Raw genomic sequence first — 6,000 nt, 5'->3', positions numbered from 1 at the left:
CAACAGAAGTAGGCTAGAAGTGTGGATATGTCTGCCAACACCCATGTCCAGGGAGAAGCCTGACCTCCCACCTTTCACACCCCATAAGGATCTTTAGTCCATACTCCCAGAAGGATAAAAACTAGAAAGTTTCCAATGTGGAACTCTGGTGGTGAGAATTGTGTGGAATTATACCCCTCTTATCCCACAGTCTAGTTGATCATTATTAAATCACTAATAAAAGTAAATAAATAAATATTATGGGATATCCATTCAATAGAATACAACTCTGAAATTAAAAAAAAAAAAAAGATAAGATTGTATTGTTTGGGGAAAATAGCTAACTAAAAGTCATTGTAGTAAGGGAAATGAATTGAGAGGTTGTTTCACTCATGTGAAATGTAGATGACAAAACAAATGAACTAATTTTTTAAAAAAGATGCTAACCAGACAGTCTCTCAGACTCTGAGACTTGTAATTATCAAGGGAGTCATAGTATTTTGGTGGAAAGCTAAATGACTTAACATGGGCCCTAGATCAGATCAATGGGATTCACAATTAATGGTATTTCTGTACCTTTCCCATATTAGGGAGATTCTCTTTGTCCTGACCCAGATTTCTAGTCCTATTTTCAATTCTGACACCATTTTTTTCAAACAATACTCTTTAGCCCACCTGAGTGTTAGCTGTCCAGCTCAGGCAAAAAACATGCGCCCCTTGGAAGATACCTAAAATAGACTTCCTAGCTTCTTCCAACATGAATACCCCCAAATTTCATCTAATATACACTTACTCTACGTTCCTGATTTTTCAATAATTTGTTCTACTTTACATCTTAATGCCTTTCAGCCACCAAGCTGCAAATGCTATTCTGACGCCAATCTGACTTCCCTGAGCAGACAACCTCACCAATGTGTCCTGGAATCCCGTCTCTCCAGAGCCCTGCATCACTAGGGAAAGATAGAAACAGGCTGGGGGTATGGATCCATTATCAGTCCATCATGGTGACCTTGGGAGAACTACTGGAGTTTCTAATGAAGGGGCTGGGGACACAGAACTCTGGTGGTGAGAACTGTATTGAATTATACTCCTATTATCTTAGAGTTTTGTGACTAGATATTAAAGAGCTTATTATAAAGGGGGAAAAGACAAAGAGAATAAAACCACTAGGTCAACAGGAAAATTCACTTGGGGAGCTAGATGGTGGTGCACCTTGTTGAGCACCCGTGTTACAATGCTCAAGGACCCAGGTTCAAGTCCCTGGTCCCCATCTTCAGGGGAAAGATTTGCAAGTGATGAAGCAGTACTGCAGGTGTTTCTGTGTCTCTCTCCCTCTCTATCTCCCCCTTTCCTCTCAAATCCTGGCTGTCTCTATCCAAAAAATAAAGAAAGATGATTTTAAAAAAAGTAAAAAGAAATGTTCACCTTAGGGGGTACCTGCTCTGCCATGTAAATGACCAAGGTTTGAACCTATCCCTGTGAAAATGAGGGAAGATTTAGCTCTGTGGCATATTTCTCTCTTCAAAAAAAAAAAGAAAGAAACTAAATGGGGCCGGGTGGTGGCGTATGCATACGCTGGTTAAGCGCATGTATTATAAAGCACAAGGACCCGGGTTAGAGCCCCCAGTCCCCACCTGCAGGGGGAAAACTTTATGAGTGGTGAAGCAGGGCTGCGGCTGTCTCTCTTCCTCTCTATCACCCCCTTCCCTCTTGATTTCTGGCTGTCTCTATCCAATAAATAAATATAATTTAAAAAAATTAATGGAGAAAAGGAGAAACTAAACTGGAGAAGTTATGGAGAACCAGAAACAGGGCCCTGGGTTCTATTGTATCTTGGGTTTGAAGAAGGATCAACTTCAAATACTGACATAGGTTGATGTAAGGAGAGATCTGTGTCTGTACAAGTACACACACACACGTGCGCACACACACACACACACACACACACACGCATACACCATATGGACTATGTAACGTGTGTGACAACAAGCAGAACATAGGGCCAGGTGGTGGCACAACTGGTTGGCCACACCTAATTGAGCACATGTGTTACACTGCACAAAGAAACAAATTCAAACCCTTGGTTCCCACCTGAAGAGGGGAAGCTTCACAAGTGGTGCAGTAGTGCTGTAGGTCTCTCTCCCTCTCTCTCTCTCCCTCTCTCTCTCTCCCTCTCTCTCTCTCTCTCCCTCTCTTTCTCTTTGCCACTTTCTCTCTCTCCCTATCTCTCTGTGTCTCTCTCTCTGCCTCTATCTCTCCCTCTCTGTCTCTCTCCCTCTATCTATCCATCTACCTATCTATCATCTCTTCCTCCCTCTCAATTTCTGGATGTTTATCCAATAAATAAATAAAAATAATAAAAATTAAAAACAAACAAATAAAAACTAGCAGAACTCCAATAGAGTATGTATTACCAAGATAATATATTGCATCAAAGAAGAATGAGGGATACTTTTTTCAAGTGAACATCAGAAAGTAGATATCAAGTACATAAATATACAGGCAGTTATTTATCCTGCATATATGGTCAGTACACTTCATCAGAATAGAATAAAATAAAATAGGATAGGATAGGATAGGCTAGGATAGGATAGGATAGGATAGAAGGATAGAAGAATAGAATAGAATAGAATAGAATAGAATAGAATAGAATAGAATAGAATAGAATAGAATAGAATAGAATAGGAGTAGAATAGATAGGATTCATAAAAATATAAAAATGGCTTTAAAAGGCAACAGATAGAAATATTAAATCTCCTAAGAGCTTAAACCAGGGAGAACAGAAGCAACTGATGGCATTACTTCATAAGATACAGTTATATGTAAATAGCATAAAAGGACATAAATCATGGTGAGGTCTTGTATGATACAGAAAATCCTAACAATGGGATTTTCAAAGTTAACCCAACTGCCAAATAATTTGGTAATAGCAATAACTATCTATTGCCTTCTTAAACCCTAAGACAGCAGGAATCTTCCCCATTCTCTATAAAGCCCATATTTCTCCCAGTCCTGGAACTTCTAGGGTGGGGTTCACTTTCCTGCATGCTTCTTTCAATTCATACCAACTGATACTGCATCTGCTGACTCCAACCTAATCAATTCAACCAGTATCACATCAGCAGGATTCACTATGGACTGTGTCCAGAGACATCGGGCTTGGAATGACAACCCTCCAGCTTCATTTATCTGGTGAGCCTTTTGGTAGCTCATAAGACTCCTTAATTCCATTTCAGGTGGTGCACTTCTTAACAAAGCCTCAAAATCTAGATATAGACCAGGGCCCATGAGATAGGGCAGATGTACATGTATCCACAAGTTAGAGAAAAATACACACCTAAAAGCAATAGCGCACAATATTTTTCAGTGAGTCTACAAGCAAGCAAGCAAGTAGAAAGACCTAAAGAAATACATCATAAAATACCTAATCCAATACTTTCTATACCTAGAATACCCTCCTCACCTACTTCCTATTACACTTCCCTCAATCACTCCAAAGCTAATCTTGTCAGACAAAGTAAGGACTACAAAAGCTGAATAAGGGCAAGAAACTGGCATACTTAAACATTAACTCTTTATTCACTACCAGACCACCCCATCACCTAGGGCCCTAGTCAAGGAGTTCTAGGATTCCCACACAGACATTATGGGCCTAGTGAGTTAAATGACAAGGAATGGGGAACTTCAGTTCCTAAACCCTAAGGTTTGGTCCACCTGAGATGGGACAGAACATGGCAACTGTGTCTAGACTCTTTAGTCTGACTGAGGGGTCCGTTCTGCCTTCTTTCCTGTTGTTCTGTCCTACCTAAGGTTTAGTCACCCTCACCATTCACCTAGGGAGGAATCTATTTTCCCACTCAAACTTCTTCCTGTCAGAAATCTCAGACAGGTGAGTCTTATAGTCATACATACTCTGCAGAGGAAGGTCAGCGAGAACGAAATTTATCAGCACTTATCTGAAGCCACCTGTAACTTTTTCAGCTTGTCCCAGAAATGAGAGATAAGTGTCCTTTAAATAAATATATTTTTTAAAAGATGCATTTATTAGGAGGCAGGTGCTATCTCAGTGGGTTAAGCTCACGTGGCGCAAAGTGTGGGACCTGCATAAGGATCCCAGTTCCAGCCCCTGGCTCCCCACCTGCAGGGGAGTCACTCCACAGGCAGTGAAGCAGGTCTGCAGGTGTCTGTCTTCCTCTCTCCCTCCCCGTCTCTCCATTTCTCTCTGTCCTATCCAACAATGACAACATCAATAGCAACAACAATAATAAGTACAACAATAAAACAATAAGGGCAACAAAAGGGAATAAATAAATATTTAAAGATGCATTTATTGATTGGCTAATGAAAGAGGAAGGTTGAAAGATACTAGAGCATAAACTTTCCACATGTGATGCTGGGAGTTGTTTTTTTTTTATTTATCATTAACAGTATGTTATAAGATTGTACAATAACAATCAATACATTTGTTTGTTTGTTTTTAATTTTTATTTATAAAAAGGAAACATTGACAACACCATAGGATAAGAGCGGTACAGTTTTGCACAACTCCCACCTCCAGACCTCCGTATACCAACCCCTCCCCTGATAGCTTTCCTACTCTTTAACTCTCTGGGACTATGGACCCAAGGTCCTTGTGGAATGCAGAAGGTGGAAGGTCTGGCTTCTGTTATTGCTTCCCCGCTGACCATGGGCATTGACAGGTCCATCCATACTCCCAGCCTGTCTCTCTCTTTCCCTAGTGGGGAAGGGCTCTGGGGAAGCAGAGCTCCAAGGCATATTGGTGGGGTTGTCTGTCCAGGGAAGTCTGGTGAGCATCCTGCTAGCATCTGGAACCTGATGGCTGAAAAGAGAGTTAATATACAAAGCCAAACAAATTGTTGTACAATCATGGACCTAAAGGTTGGAATAGTGCAGATGAAGAGTTGGGGGGTCCTCCATTTTGTAGATATCTAGTAGGCATATTTTAATTATATTTCAAAGGGCCTGTAGCTATACTAGTGGGTTTTTTTTCTCTGAGCCTGAAATCTGATATGCAGGTGAATCCTAATTATTGTCTGGGGAGATGATGTCATGGCTGAGAAAAGAACCAAAAAGCTGGATCAGGGAAGAGAGTAGCTCCCTAATATGGGAAAGGGGTATAAATATTGTTGACTGTTGGTATGCTTCTAAGACCCCTTCTATTTACATAACCACTGTTAACTAAGCACCAATTCCTGCAGGGCATTGGTTTAATCCCCACTGGTTCATGATGTCTTTTTGCTCCGCCCCCTCTCATAGTACACCCATATTTGCACCAGTCACTTTTCACTCCACCTTCTCTACATCACATCCTGTTTCCACCCTACTTGGCGAGTATATATATATAAGGACAAGATTGTGATTATAGATAGTTTAGTTTAGATGGCTTAGATTGTGCTGCGTTCCACATGAATAAAGAGATACTGCATACAGCTCAGCCATGAGTCTCTGGTTGTCTGTCTCCAGCCTGTGAAGCTAGAACGGCATAATGGCACCTGAAACAGGGACCAGCACCGACATGGGACCTAACCCACCCATCCCCCAGATAAGTAAACTTGGCTACCCATCCACCATGGGTTGCCTTTCTACTTATGAAGAGGTTTACCAAAGCCTCTACTGTTTCATCATGAGACAGTTTCTCTGTCTCTGGAACATTTTGCTCTGGGCCACACTTTGGTTCCCTGACAGGGAACTTAGGTTTCTTATGACCGTGATCATAGAGCTTGGAAGATGCACAGAGATTTCTCCTTGGACTTTCTGGATTCCCTCTCCCATGTTTCCCAAGGAGAAGGACTACATTTTGCTCCAGGCCACAATTTGGTTCTTTAAGACCATGATTGTAGAGCTTGGAATAAGCACGGAGATTTCCCCTGAGACTTTCTGGACTTCTTCTCGCATGTTTCCCGCTGAGAAGGACTACTCTAATTTGAGGAGCATTCTCCAGTACCCTGGCTGTCCCCAAGAATGGAGAAACGTAGTTAGTTCTACTCTCCTGATTGGGTT

Source organism: Erinaceus europaeus, chromosome 23, assembly GCF_950295315.1.
Source record: "Erinaceus europaeus chromosome 23, mEriEur2.1, whole genome shotgun sequence".
Lineage (NCBI taxonomy): Eukaryota > Metazoa > Chordata > Mammalia > Eulipotyphla > Erinaceidae > Erinaceus > Erinaceus europaeus.
This window is presented reverse-complemented; position numbering follows the sequence as displayed.